Here is a 6,430-nt window from a genome sequence, read left to right as displayed (position 1 = left end):
CTCGTCACACATTAGACACCAGGCTCAGTACAGCAGGGTTGGAGCCACAATAATGTCCCTCAAAAGAGCTTTTCTCAGATCCCACAGATGGATGCTGGGTGGAGGTGTATGAACAGCATGTGTCCTTTCACAGCTGTAAATACACATATTCACGTACATACATATATATATATATATATATATATATATTTACATAAATGAGCTGTTCATCTATTATTTGTGTGTATTTGTGTGTTTCTCAGGGCCGTTCTGATCAGTCTGCGTATCTTGGCCAACATCCTGGTGCTGCTGCTGCTGTCTCTGGGCGCCGCCGGCAGCATCTACATCATCTACTTTGTGGTGGATCGTTCTCAGAAGCTGGAGCAGGAGAAGCTGGAGCAGGAGAAGCCGGAGCTGACGCTGTGGGGGGAGAAGAATGAGAGAGACAGAGAGCAGACATCCTTAGTTTGAGTAGATTATCAACATGCAATACTGTTCCAAGGAATCGATGGACGCGGAGAACCAACACTGATCCGCTCCAGCTCATCGTTTCATTTCCCCCAGAGAGGCTGCTCTTCTGTCAGCCAAACCATCACATGATCAGAACAGATGATGATGATTTTTTTCTTTTTTTTTTTCTTTCTCTTTCACCTCTCAGGGCTTCACCAGATCAGTGTTCAGCTCTGCATGGAAATAAAGTCGATAAGTCATGTCTTGTAACCATGATGGCAAAGAAAAAACAACCCACTTCTAATCTTATTTAATCTTCAAATATTACATTTGTGATGTTTTAAATGATACATATTATGGCAATATCAGTTCAGTTTCAGAGAACCACCAGAGGATTAGAGTGTGTGTGTGCTTGTCTTGTCATTGTGTTGATACAGCTCGGGTCTTTTCATTTTATCTGCAAGAAAAACAGACTATAGGAAGTGGAATTAATACAAATGTGAAGACTTCACTGCTTAGCAGGTCCAGCTGGTAGCAGGAGGAGGGGCTGCTCTCACAATCATCAGGTTTTCAAGAATTTGCCAAATGCAAAGTTACATGGGGAGTATGTGCTGCTCCGATCCTAACTGTGGTTGTATGAGGTAAACTCATCATCTCCTATTTGGGGAAAGAAGGACTCTGGCTAAAAAAAAAATATATATATTAACTTTTTTACACCTAATGGGACTATCATTTGTACCGTTTCTGCTAGCTAAATTCCATTGAAGTTTTATGATAATTTCTCGGAATGAAATATTCAAACACGTTTTTTTATAGTTACATTCCACAAAATCTAAATATTATGAATATTTTGTATTCTCTCCCAAATTCAGCCCCACATATTTGTTATCTGTTGAAATATTGCTATCTCCACTTAAAATAATAACAATCACTGGGAGTTAAACAGCGTTAAGTACGCTGCAATTTGGTGCTTGGATTAGAGATTTGGCCTTGATTTAGCCTCATTTCACCTCTGTTTCAGTGGCTTTCATGTCCTTCCTCTCTCCAGGTGAGTGTGGTGGTTTCTCTCATCACCATGATCGCTCCGTCTGCCTTTGAGCTGGTGTCTCAGCTCGAGATGTACCACCCACCAACCTCGCTGCGTTTCCAGCTGGCCAGGTACTCCGTCACTCCGTCGCTGCTGTCCAATGCAGCACTGAATACACACTGTACATCCCAGGTCCTACAGCTCACTATCGTTGGTCATATGTGTATGTGTTTACAGAGTGCTTGTTTTATACCTGGGGAATCTCTACAGCCTCATTATTGCCCTCCTTGATAAGGTCAACAGCATGAGCTCTGCTGTGAGTATAGAAAATATAGAACATTTAAAGCATTTTCTTTCCTTATCATTTTCATAGCCTTCATTCCTTTCAGGTGCAATGTGTAACAACTGACCACATCCTCTGCATTTCACCTCTACTGGGTCCAAACAATCTACATTTACAGTCATTAGTTATAGAAAGCTAACTACTAACTAACAGCTGGGCAAGAATACACAAGATTCAACCAAACTGCGTCAACTCTGAGACGGTTAAAATAACAAGCTGTCTTATAATCTGGAAGTGAGGCGTCGGCCTAGAGCACATGTGTCAAACTCAAGCCACATCCGGCCCGTGAATGAATTATCTTTGGCCCGCATGATAAAATCTATTTACTATTAGAGCTGGCCCGCCGGTATATCGCACGCACCACCAAAATACTACAAATCCCACAATGCACTGTCCGTGTGTCGGCACGTCAATCGTGTCAACTTTCAACTATCCCTCTCCCCAAAAAATGGCTAAACGAAAGGTGGAATTTGAAAACAGGAGTTTTCAAGACAGGTGGGAGGCACAGTATATGTTGGCGGATGTAAAGGGCAAAGCTGTGTGTCTTCTGTGCGGAGACACTGTGGCTGTAATGAAAGAATACAACAGAAGAAGACACTGTGAAACGAAGCACCAAGACAGATACAAGCATCTGGACACGACACAAAGGCTCCAGAAGCTAGAGGAGCTAAAGAGAAGTCTGGTGTCACAGCAGGCTATGTTCACTAAAGCCAAATCACAAAGCGAGGCTGCTGTTAAGGCCAGTTTTATTGTGGCAGCAGAGGTTGCGAAATCAACCCGGCCCTTTACCGAGGGGGGATTTGTCAAAAACTGCATGATTAAAGTTTGCGACGTTAGCCGTGTGCATTTTTAAATGTGAGCCTAAGCCCAAACACATGGGGCTGCCGTGGGATAAACTTGTGGGACTGACAACAGATGGAGCGCCTGCGATGTGCGGTCAAAAGAGTTGGTGGGGAGGATCCGAGAAAAGATGAAGGAGGAAAATGTCACAAGTGAGTTGACAGCTTATCACTGCATCATACACCAGGAGTCGTTGTGTGGCAAAGCCTTGAAAGTGGAACATGTGATGAGCATCGTAACATTAGCGGTTAACTTGATCAGAGCCAAAGGTTTAAATCACCGCCAGTTCAAGTCTTTTCTGGAGGAGTTAAGTACAGAATGTGGTGACTTGCCCTATCACACAGAGGTGCGATGGCTAAGCCAGGGAAAGGTGCTGGAAAGATTTTTCCAGTTGCGTGAGGAGATCTGAAGAGAGAGCACCACTGACCCTGGAACTTTTAAAAAAGGCCTAAAAACCTACCTTTTAAAAAAGCCATTAGTTGTTTCTTTGGAGAGACGTTCTATTTATGTAGCACTGAGATTGTTTGCTCAATATAAAGTGCATTACAAATCTGTGAGTTCATGGAAAGCAAAGGGAAAGGAAGGTTGAGCCCACCTGAATGCGCTCAACCTGCAGCTTCAGGGGCGGGGCCGTGTCATCACTGACATGTACGCTACAGTGAGGGCTTTTAAAACCAAGCTGCGCCTGTGGGAGACGCAGATGCTGCAGGAAAACTTGAGCCATTTTCCGCACTGCCAAACAATGAAAGAGCAGGTCGCTGCCTTCCCAACTACACAGTTTGCTGAAAAACTCGGCATACTTGGTGCTGACTTCACACGGCGATTTGCCGATTTTGAAGCCCAAAAAAGCAGCTTTGAACTGCTCAGTAATCCATTTGCAGCTGACGTGGGAAACGCACCATCAAACCTCCAAATGGAGCTGATTGAGCTCCAATGTAGTGACACACTGAAGGCAAAATATGAGTCTGTTTCCACTTTCATCCCCGACACAATGCCCCAGCTGCGCTCCCAGGCTGCTCAGACGCTCTCTATGTTTGGCAGCACATACTTGTGTGAACAACTGTTCTCTTTGATGAAGATAAACAGAAGTTCACACAGGACTCGTCTTACTGATGAGCACCTTCACTCAGTCCTGAGGATTTCCTCAGCTCAGAGCCTGACCCCAGACATTGATGAACTTGTATCCAAGATGAGACACCAAGTGTCTGGCTCAGACCAGTGAGCATCACAGAGCAGCAAACGGTGCTTTGACGCATTTTCAGTTTTTAATGTAGTTTCATTTTTGCATTTTTTCTCTTGCTACTACAGGACATTTGATTTTTCTTTGAAGTAAATTATTTTTGGCTGTTGTTTGCCTGTAGAAAATGTTTTCACTTGAAATTACTCTGGAAAAACTGCAGATAGAGCCATAAGCAATTAATGAAACTGATTTTATTACTTTTATTTATTTATATTTTTTATTTCATAATTAATGTTGTTTTATAGGCAATACTCTATAGGCCTTGTTAGTTCCAGGTTCAATATGTGCACTAAGGTTCTTTCAATAAGTTTTCAATAAACGTTGAACCCATCTGGCCCTTGACTTGTATCAATTTCTTTATTTCGGCCCACTGTGTATTTGAGTTTGACACCCCTGCCTTATACATTTTCTCCAATGTCATATATTCAAACATGCATAAATACTCAACTTTTGAAAAAAGATAAAAAAGGCTGCCATGGCTGGTATTCCAACACGGATCTCTTACGTGAGAGTCCGCGTTTAAGTGCAAAACCCTGCCATTACTGTACTACAGGTTTTTAGATGATATATTTGGGATCTGGGGGAACTCCATCACAGACTTTGAAAACATTTTAATGGTTTTAGACTCGCATCATCCGGCCATTTCAATCACACACAATGTACAAAAAGAGAAACTGGAATTTTTAGACACAAGTATTTTTTTATTCCAGGGATCGGAGAAACAAAATCATTGGCAACCAGAGTGTTTTTTAAAAGATGCTGACAGGCATGCTCTCCTCCACAAGTCCAGTTATCACCCCAAACACACATTCAGGGGCATAATAAAATCACAATTACTCCGATTCCATAGAATCTGCAGCTTCCCAGAGGATGTGGAAAAGGCCACACTGACTCTGTTTTTCAGCCTTAACTCCACGGGGCTATTCAAAGAGATTCCTGAGGGAGATAAAAGCAGAGGTGAAGCAGGTATTTAAGGACCAGGGCCAGCATACAGCAGAACAGCAGAGCTGCATTTTAATACCGATGGTAACAACCTACTCACATACCTTAGCTCGCCTCAGCTCCAGTTTTAAAACCCATTTCCAACAGGCCCAGGAGGAGAGTGTGGCCCTCAGTCATTTTAAAGTTATCTCAGCCTATAGGAGGAATAAAAACCACTCAAGTCTCACCAAGAGGGCCAAGAAAGCTCCCCTGCAGGAGAACCATCACAATAACACATACATTAATAACCAACACTCGGGTCAGGGAGCACCCAGCCTGGAGACAACCAATGTGATGTATGCCATCAGATGTTCTCTCTGTAAAAAAGAAAACTGTATATAGGGGAGACACAGAACACACTGGAGTGCAGACTGAGGCAACATATTTATCACATCAAAAAAGGAGACAGGGAAACGGTTTTATATCTGCATTTTAAAGAACATGGTTTTAATCATTTTACTTCAGAAGGGTTAGAGACCAACAAACATTGGTCAAAGGTGCAGCGCCAAAGAGCTGAAAGGAAATGGATAGGGTCATTAAAAACCATTGACCCCACAGGACTCAATGAGAAATATTGAGCAACCTGCATCTCCGGCTCCACCTAGTGGCGTGAATAAATCACAGCAAGCCACCTTCTGGGTTTTATGATTTTTAAATAGACATAACAGACTGGATCCATGGCTTCATCCGGCCGTTTAAAATCAGGATATTTGTTAAAAACATTTCCGAAAAAATAAATGCATCTTTTGATGTGGTCACATTCTTTAGTTTCTCCACAAAATCATACGTGTCCTTCACATAACTGGCATGTTTGGTGGAAAGAGGGTTGATAAAGGAGTCAACGTACTCCGCCACACGGTAGGACTCTGAGCCACAGTCACTCACAATAGGCCGACCACATGGGACTCTGGAGGGGATGGTCCACTTCTCTGGGGGTTTGTGTGTTTTAGGGAGAAGGTAAAACTGTCTCGGTCTAGGGATGTCCGGTCCAGACAGATAAATCATTTGTTTGTTGGTAATGAAGTCCCTATTGAGCAGTCCTGATAATACTGCTTGTATTCTTGTCTGCGTTTCCGCTTGGATCAGGTGGGGCAGTGGAGCGTAGTGTTTGGTGTTACTTAGCTGCCTAGTTGCCTCCTGTAAATACTGTACCTGAGCCCACCTTCACAGACCTGAAATAAATGATCTAATTTGTTTCTCGTTTGTCACTTAAACATCAAAAAATGCAAGGAGAACCATCCTATTCAGAAAACATATTTATTGAACATTAGTAAATTTCAAAACCAAACAAATATAGACATATATAACAGAGCACTGACAGGCATGCTCTCCTTGTTCTCACACAGCGGGTCGATGATGATCGCTTTGCCCCAATAAGCCAAGTGAGCAGCAATTTGAAAAATCTGAAATAAGGCCAGGTCAGCATCTTGTGCGAGCTGCTGCAGGTTTTTCACCGCTGAGCAGGTTGTGATGAGGCGCACCATCGCAGGCGAGCAGTTCCTTCTCACTTTCCAGCAGCAGCAGCAGTGCATGGGGGGATATAGGTGCGCTCTAATGCCTCGGGGGGATA

General features: G+C 43.1%; 1 pseudogene; it reads left to right on the top strand.

Moving 5' to 3' along the window:
* The first annotated feature begins 242 nt into the window (after positions 1 to 242).
* On the top strand, positions 243 to 3,861 carry LOC129117064 (general transcription factor II-I repeat domain-containing protein 2-like; annotated as a pseudogene).
* The last annotated feature ends 2,569 nt before the right edge of the window (positions 3,862 to 6,430 follow it).

Source organism: Anoplopoma fimbria, unplaced genomic scaffold (assembly GCF_027596085.1).
Source record: "Anoplopoma fimbria isolate UVic2021 breed Golden Eagle Sablefish unplaced genomic scaffold, Afim_UVic_2022 Un_contig_13358_pilon_pilon, whole genome shotgun sequence".
In the NCBI taxonomy this organism is placed as follows: domain Eukaryota; kingdom Metazoa; phylum Chordata; class Actinopteri; order Perciformes; family Anoplopomatidae; genus Anoplopoma; species Anoplopoma fimbria.
This window is presented reverse-complemented; position numbering and strand designations above follow the sequence as displayed.